The sequence below is a fragment of the Salvelinus sp. IW2-2015 genome, linkage group LG11 (assembly GCF_002910315.2).
Source record: "Salvelinus sp. IW2-2015 linkage group LG11, ASM291031v2, whole genome shotgun sequence".
Taxonomy (NCBI): Eukaryota; Metazoa; Chordata; class Actinopteri; order Salmoniformes; family Salmonidae; genus Salvelinus; species Salvelinus sp. IW2-2015.
Genome location: NC_036851.1, coordinates 5,458,461 through 5,466,912, shown reverse-complemented (window position 1 = coordinate 5,466,912; position 8,452 = coordinate 5,458,461).

Below are 8,452 nucleotides of genomic sequence, written 5' to 3'. Positions count from 1 at the left end.
ATGTTCTGAAAGAGCTGCAAAATCTGGATGCCTACAAATCAGCTGGGCTTGACAATCTGGACCCTCTCTTTCTAAAAGTATCCTCCAAAATTGTTGCAACCCCTATTCAATCGTATTGTGGCTACCTTCACATAACCTGGTACGGTCAAGTCTCACTGAAGCTAGCTGGCTACTCATAACGTTAGCTTTGGGCAACAGGGTTAAGTAGCTGGCAGGGTTGGGTAGGTTACTTTCTAAATGTAATCCATTACATACATAGTTACCTGTCCAACACTGTAATCAGTACCATAACTTTTGGATTACCCAAACTCAGTAACATTATCTGATTACATTCAGTTACTTCTAGATTACTTTCCCCTTAAGAGGCATTAGAAGAAGGGAAAAATGTATGTTACCAATTTAACGACATCTATTGCAGGATAAATCAATGTTAAAGTTTACATAGCTGGCCACACATGGATGTTCAATTTGACTTTATGGGTTGGTTATGTAGGCTTCTTCTAACCCATCGCTTTCTTCTACATATAATAATATGATTGAATTATATCTTTACAATAATATATATCATTTCTAAGTCCAAAAATGGATGAGGCAACTACAGAAGTGTGTGACTTTGAGCATGTGTTCATTAGGCCTATGGGTGTATTTTTTAATCAGCATGAATTAGATTGAGTAATAAAAGCCCTGCTTTTATTCCATAGGCTGGGATCCACACTATGCAGCTGTTACATGAGCACATTTTCACTGGCTGTCCACTGGTTTCAAAAACAAAGCAGCCAAAACTTCTTGAATTCAAATATACATTTAGATTTTTGAACAGCCATTCACAACAACCACAATCCGTAAGGTGCAAATAGCTAAATGAGAGAGCAGAAGTGTGGTTCACATCAATGCGCTGTGTAGATATCAATAATAAGTGACATCCGTGTCACCGTAGACTACACCACTGCTGTCATCCTTACCGCCAAGTGTTTATTCAAGTTGGATAATCTTTGGATGCCGACAGCAGTCGCACCATTGGAAGACATAGCTTGGACTGTAGCCTACAAAAGCCTATTCCTGCTCTTTTCAATGTTGATTTGAATGTCATTGAGAAAACAGAGAAGTGTCAAAGATTTTTTTCTCAAACATCCTTTCTGAATTTAAAAGTAATCCTCAAAGTAATCAACTAGTTTTTCAAAAGTATCTGTAATCTGATTACAATATAAAACGTAATGGATTACAGTTACCGTTTTTGTAATCCCATAGATGTAACAGATTACATGTCATCCGTTACTCCCCAACCCTGGTAGCTGGCTAGCTAGTTATTTTCAGGAACTGAAGTTCGATTTTAATAGGAGAACAACAAGTGGCTACCTAGCTAATACTTACTCACATGGATTCCTAAATCATTGCTAAGAATATTGAAAGTTACTGCAGTTTCTGGTCATTGTTTTGTTGTTGCATTGGTGCTAGCTAGGACGGTACCACGCTAAAGCTAGCTACCTACCACAGAAGTTTCTAATGACATCTGTATCAAAGATATTTGCAAAAAAAATGTATCCTACTCGTTTGGTCCTACTCTTATTTCTTATTTCAAATGCTCACACAGATGTTTTCCCATTCGCTCGAACAAATAATGCCTTATTACCAACGCGGTATTGTAAACACGTGTGTGCTTGTTTGCAGACTTTTTTTGTACAGCTTTGACAGTGCTACTGATCGTAGTGGTGACGCTTGGCTTGCACGTGCAAATTCAGCACACACAACATTCTATAATATAATAGTGTTATTTGACGTGTCAAATTAAAAGTTTCTTTGACGCGTCAAATAACACTATTTGACGCGTCAAAGAAACTTTTAATTTGACACGTATCTTTTTTGACACGCAAAGACCCAAACGGCGTTCCATAAGTGGGTGGCCAAGCCCTTTTCACACCTGCAACTTGTTTATTCATCAAAACCCAGCCCTTTCATGCCACCGCCAGCTATTGCGCTCATAATTCCTGTTGTGAAAATAGAAAAAAATATTTCTGTCCCACTCCTAGACCCATAGCTCTATGGCCTATGCTTAGGTTTACCATTGCCTTACGTTTGTTAAAATAGAGCCCCCATTGTCTTTTACCCAATTGTTTTTTACACAGTTAAACAGTTATATACAGTCTTTTAGATCTTTCTTACTTACAATTTCTTTAACAAACTAAGATTATTAATCGTCTGCGTACTTCTATTTTCATTACAGAGTAGACTCTCTGTGAAAGATCCTGCCTGCGTCACCTGGTTTGTCTCCAACTGAAACTGTGAACGTTTGCTTGCATTGGAAACTCCGGTCCAGGCCTCCATTTGGCTTGTCTGCCGACGTGTGCATTATGCTGCATGGCTTACTAAGATCGTAAGCCTTGACTTGGTAAAGGTCCAGTGGGCATCTGTGTTGGCCTATCTACAGTGCCTATCCCATTTTAAACACGCACATGAAGGAGTCAGTCTTGTGACACTAGCCTACTAAAGTGTCATCAACAAGCGACACAGCCATAGAAATAGAATCACTGATCAGTCATAGAAACATTGCTTCTATTTCTGTGGACACATCTTTAGATAGCCTCAGGCCTACAATATAAGAGAATACTGTAGAACTGGAATAGCTATTACATGTGTATTTAGGTGCATGTGTGCATACTCATCAAGCATGCGTATTCTTTTTTTGTCTTTGTAAAGTGTATTGAGACATGTTAAATGCACTGTAAATAAAATGTGACCACTTATTATTGCATAGAACTATATTCACTGAACACATGTCATAAACGATATTTACTGGATGTATGCAAGTGAACATTATGGACACAAATACAGATGTGTTCGGTTAGATTAGATGGTTTATGGTGTTACTTTGGGTTAGCACAATAAGGGTTCACGTCAGTGGGTATTATGTAAAGTAACGAACAATGGCTGCTATTGAAGCAGGACCAAATCTCCCGCTATTTTTAGCCAGCTCTCCTCTCCCACTATTCATTTATACTGTAGTAATATCCTGAGCAGAGATTAACCCTGATCTAAGAGTGGCATGTTGAGTCTGGGGTCAGGGGGGTGGAGGGAGGGAGGGATGGGTGGTAGAGGTGTAGGCACATAGAAATATAATGAATAGAACAGGCTTGGAACCTTTAACTGTGGCAATTTGACTGGTAAACTCATAGATGTGGTAAATCAAACTCGACCAAACAATGGAGTTGCCAAGGAAATGGGTGGGGGAAAGGGCCATGGGGTAAAGATCCCGAATCTCCTCATTGCCCACCAGCAAAATTAGCCTGCATTTAGGCTATTGTTTATATGTGTATATGTTGAGGTACAACTCTTCAGTATAATGCTTTTATGGATGTCAACCCCAACACATGTTCATGTCATCATCACCAATCAACTGAATTACAGTTTAAAAAAACGACTGACCACCACATTTCTGTGTGCTAGCTATGCTAACCACCTTATACGAACGGGAGTTAGAATTTAACAGTCACTTCTTCTAAACCTGAAAAGGGACACCTTCGATATGTTATGCAGCGAAAACCGCCAAATATATCCAAATCAGACTTAAGTAACCACATTGTGGGCCTGTTACAATACATAAATCATGACAAATGTGACAAATACACTTTGTTAGGACAGATGTGTTGAATGTGCGCCAATCTGGTCATTGGAACGGTCTGCGTTCCATTGACTCCTTTACCGCATCTATGGGGACACTCGCAATGGCTGCCTGGTATTGTGATGATAATAACAATTTCCATGGTAACGTAGACTGTTCATTCAAATGATGTTAACTGATGTGGCTCATGCAATGGAATGTATTTTTTGTCAAGAAATCACAGCACAGATTGATGGGTACACTTCCTGCTTTTACTTCCTGCTTTGCTCCTATGGGTACACTCAAACTGGCTGCCAATCCACCCATTATGCAATCATTTACTTGAATGGGGACGCACGTTCTGGGGACGCACGTTCTATTTCTATGTGTAGGCCTACATTTGATCATTTCCCGCAAAAATGATTTCCTTCTCAAAATAATTCAAATAGATCCATTGGGTTACAGACACAGCCCGTGATGAAAGTATTCGTTTTGATTTTGCTTGATTTTACTCATCAAACAAAAACATTGGGAAATTGGTATGAGAATAATCACCTCAGCGGAGTACAGACAGAGAGTACAACCTACATGTAAAGGCGTTAAAAGCTGTGCTCTAAACATAAGCATGTTATCATATAAAGGTGTTAGAAGCTGCCCGACTACATCATTAACAAGCGTTAGAAGAGCGGTGTGTAGGCTGTGCTCTCGGAGCTAAGAAGTATTCCTTAATGGAGAACATAACATGACATAAACGCATATCGACAACAGTGCATGTAGCTGGGTTGCTTGTGTTACACGCACCCTTTGTCATGTTGATGTATCCACTGACGCAGCATCGCAACGCTCTCGTCTTAGTTCCTGATCAGAACTATTGGATTCTGCAGACTATAGTGAGATGTGCAAAAAAACGAAGATAGCAAAGGGAAGCCCTACTACAGTATTTCCTCTGGGTAACTCGTGTCCTTTAGGGACGTGGTGTGTGAAGGCTTTTGTTCCAGCCCAGCGCCATCAGACTTTAGTAAAGCACCACCAGCACCACCCTGTGGACTAGTTTATATATTGTACCAGTACTAATCCGTAAAGCATTATGTTATCTGATCTATAAATTTATGGGCAGCATTTTTTTATTGATGGCCAGGTGGTTAGTGGATTAGTATATTCACTGTTTGTCAGTGCTTATCTGTGTATTCCTTTAAACTGATTAATTTACACTTTTTCATTCCACACAGTATTGTAAAATGTTACTTACCTAATTCCACCACTGGGTGGAGCTATATGCTTTCAATACAAAAATCTCACTCTACATACGGTAGTGCAGTGTGATATTATAGCCAATCCGTTGGGGTTTATATGACCTTTCCCCAATTGATTTAAGAATTGTATGTAAATATCTTAGTCCTCTTGGCCCCCTTCTACTAAAATTACACACAATGCTTGTTCAGGCCTCTTGTTTCTCAGACAAATGCTGATACGGTTGGGCATGTGTATATTGGCTAGAATTGAATGTCATACTGGTGCTTTGTGGTCTGGCTGTGACAAAAAAGTTTGAATCAAGATTCCCTTAGTGTTAACCCTTGCGTGGTGTACATGTTTTTGTTATTCACCCAATGTCTGATGGACCCACAACATTATTGGGTTTTTAAAACAATACAGCCATAACAGTTTACGTAAAAATACTTAATACTTAGATGTTGACTTATATCAATTACAAGTAATATAGACAGCATACATGGTTAATATTTGCTATTTACCTCTGCTTGATCACATGTATCAATAAAAGCCCCATTTAACACAAATTAAGGTCGGTCTACACACCAAATGAGGGACAGAGTTTTGCTGTGTGTGTTGCAAATGTATTTCTTGCACTTGATGCATGTGTACTGTGTCTTTCTGTCCTTCTTGGGTCCACACACATCGCAGTGCTTCTTCTTGTTGCTACCGGCTGCAATCTAGAATGATGAAAACACTTAGTTTCAGGGAATTTTACTAACATCTCACTCACATATATAGTTACAGCCAAGGTAGGAGAGTCAGACACACACACACACACACACACACACACACACACACACACACACACACACACACACACCACACACACACACACACACACACACACAACACACACACACACCACACACACACACACACACACACACACACACACACACCACACTTACTCCGGTATTGGAGTTGTTGGTTCTGTGGGTCGGGCGGATGGGGCACCAGCATCCTCCTCCTGAATCCTCCTCACGATGGCTGCAGAAGCTGGGGTCCTTGGGGCATGTTGCCTCCTCTGGATTTGAGGTCTTACCAATGCCTTGCCCAGCTCCTTGAGAAAGAGCTGTCTCCTCTGGAGCTTCCCTCTTTTCCAGTCTGGGTTCAACGCTATCCAGATGACAAACACGTTGTACGCCGAGATGTCCATGATGTTGAAGAATATCACAAGTGGCCAACGTAGGGTTTCTCTTTTGCAGCTGTAGTCAGTCACCAGCTTGTCTAAATTGTCCACCCCTCCTTTTGTAGCATTGTTATCCATTATGATTTCTGATTTTTGATGTTCCTGGCCACAGATTCTCCCATCCCTATGCAGCGCACTCATGAGTACCACATTTTAGCCTTTATTTGGCACGTAGGACACTAGGGACGTGTCGGCCGTGAACACAAACTTAGAGGAATTGATAGGCCTGTTCCATGTATTCAACTGCTGAGGTTGGAGCTCTGGCTTGTTTTTTCGTACTGTTCCTACCATCGTCAGCTTCCTCTTGAGGAGCTCCTGTCCCGGCTTACGCAAAGTAAAACAGTTATTGAATGATGTTGTGCCACGGAATCCCTGTGTCACGTCCAGGACAACCCGCATCCCTTGGTTCTTCTCAGGGGCTCCTCCATCTGGCTTTCCCGTATACACTTGCAAGTTCCACGCATATGATGAAGCAGCATCACAGGCAGCCCAGATCTTGATTCAATATTTTGCGGGTTTAGACGGTATGTACTGGCTGAAGGGGCAGCGCCCCTAAATTGCATAAGCTGCTCATCAACAGTAATGTTGGGCCCAGGATTGTAAAACAGGGGAAGGCGGTCCACCCACTTGTCCCACACTGACCTGATTGCAGCTAGCTTGTCTCTCTGCCGCCGAGCTGGTCTGGTGTCTCGGTTATCGAAGCGGATAATCCTGGAAATAATGTGGAAGTTTTCCAGAGACATTGTTGCATGGAAGGAGTTCTCTGCCAGTTTCTGCATCCCACAGGGATTCTGTGGATTCCTCGTTGAATCTGAAAACATCAGCAAGGATAAGAACCCCAAAGAACCCCATCGCTCTCCAAAAACACGCCTTTCCTCCAAATTAGTGCAGTCCAGAATGATTTTCTGGATGGTGTCTCGGATGAACAGTTCAAAAGAAGACTTCATGTCCTGCACATGAGTAACTGCCATCTGCGTCGGTCCTGGTTGCATCTTTATCACATTGGTAGCTATGTAGTCCCATTCCTTGGCCAAGAAGACCATTCAATTTCACCATTTTTTGACAGCCATATTTCTCCTCTTGCAGGCTGCTGATGAGCTGGTTGCTGACGGGCTGGTCCTGGGGCTGGCTGAGGGTCAATCTCATCCTCGTCTTCCAACTCACTGTCAGACTCCGAATTGACAGAGACATGATCCTCATATTCAGAAAATTCTTCATCTTCCAAAGTGGAAGACGTTCCTTCCCCGCTAGCTTCTCTCTCTGCAAAAACTATTTCAAAGGCACTCTGAGCAGGGGTCATTTCTGCCATGCTGGTTGATTGTGGTAAGGAGCTACACATGCAAAGTTGTTGTGTCCCTCCTCCAATTTGCACCTGGCTGGGTTTGTAATGAACTCGATGGGAGACAGAGAGCTGGTTTCAAGTGCAGGGTGCAGCAGGTGTTTATTGCAAAAGACCACAGGAGGAGGCAGGTAGCTGGGTCCAGGGGCAGGCAGAAGGTCATACACAGGGAGTCCATAAAGGCAACAGTACAGGCAGGGAAAAGGCTAGTAACGTCGTCCGGGATCAGGCAATAGGTTGATAACATGAAATCCGACAGGGTAAGGTACAGGCAGGGAATAGGCAAAATGCGTTGTTAGTGAGGCAGGCAAAAACTATCATACACGGGAGGATCAAATTACGGGGAAAACAGCGCTCCGAATAGAAGTGTATCACAAAAAAAACAATATCTCACAATGATGGGGTGCAAAAAACTGAAATAAATTGTGTGTGATAATGACATACAGGTGGGTGAACAGGTGATCAGAATTCAGGTGATTGGGATCTGGAGAGTGAGCTGTGTTCAGGGGATCTATGTGTTTGAGAGTGTGAGCTGGAAAGTGGTCTGGAAAGTGAGCTGCGTTCAGGGGATCTACGTGTTTGAGAATGTGAGTTGGAAGCAGACGTTACAGTGGTAGTGTGGGAAAATACAGATTTTTTTTATACAATGTATCGAAATAATGTATTGTAATAACATTGTGCAGGTTCCCGCAAGACATTGCGTGGTTTCACATACTGCAAAGGGTAAAGAGTGTGAGAAAAGCGGGAGACAGGCAGACAGGCAAGGAGACAGCACCAAGAACCTGTCTATGTTGAAACAGCAGGCCCAGGGAGGAGGAAGACAGAGTGAAGGCACACAGCAAACCTTTTTATTTCATTTTTACTTTTTTTCACCTACACACACACTTTTCCACACTTTTATTACCATCGGGTCCACTTGAACACCACATATGTCAGTGTGCACCCAATGAAAATGTATTATTTTACATGTTCTTCACAGAAAGTGAGCCAAGGTCAATGAGCCTCAGGTGGAAAAAAAGTATTCATTGTATCATTTTTCTTCTAGTAAACATTGAAA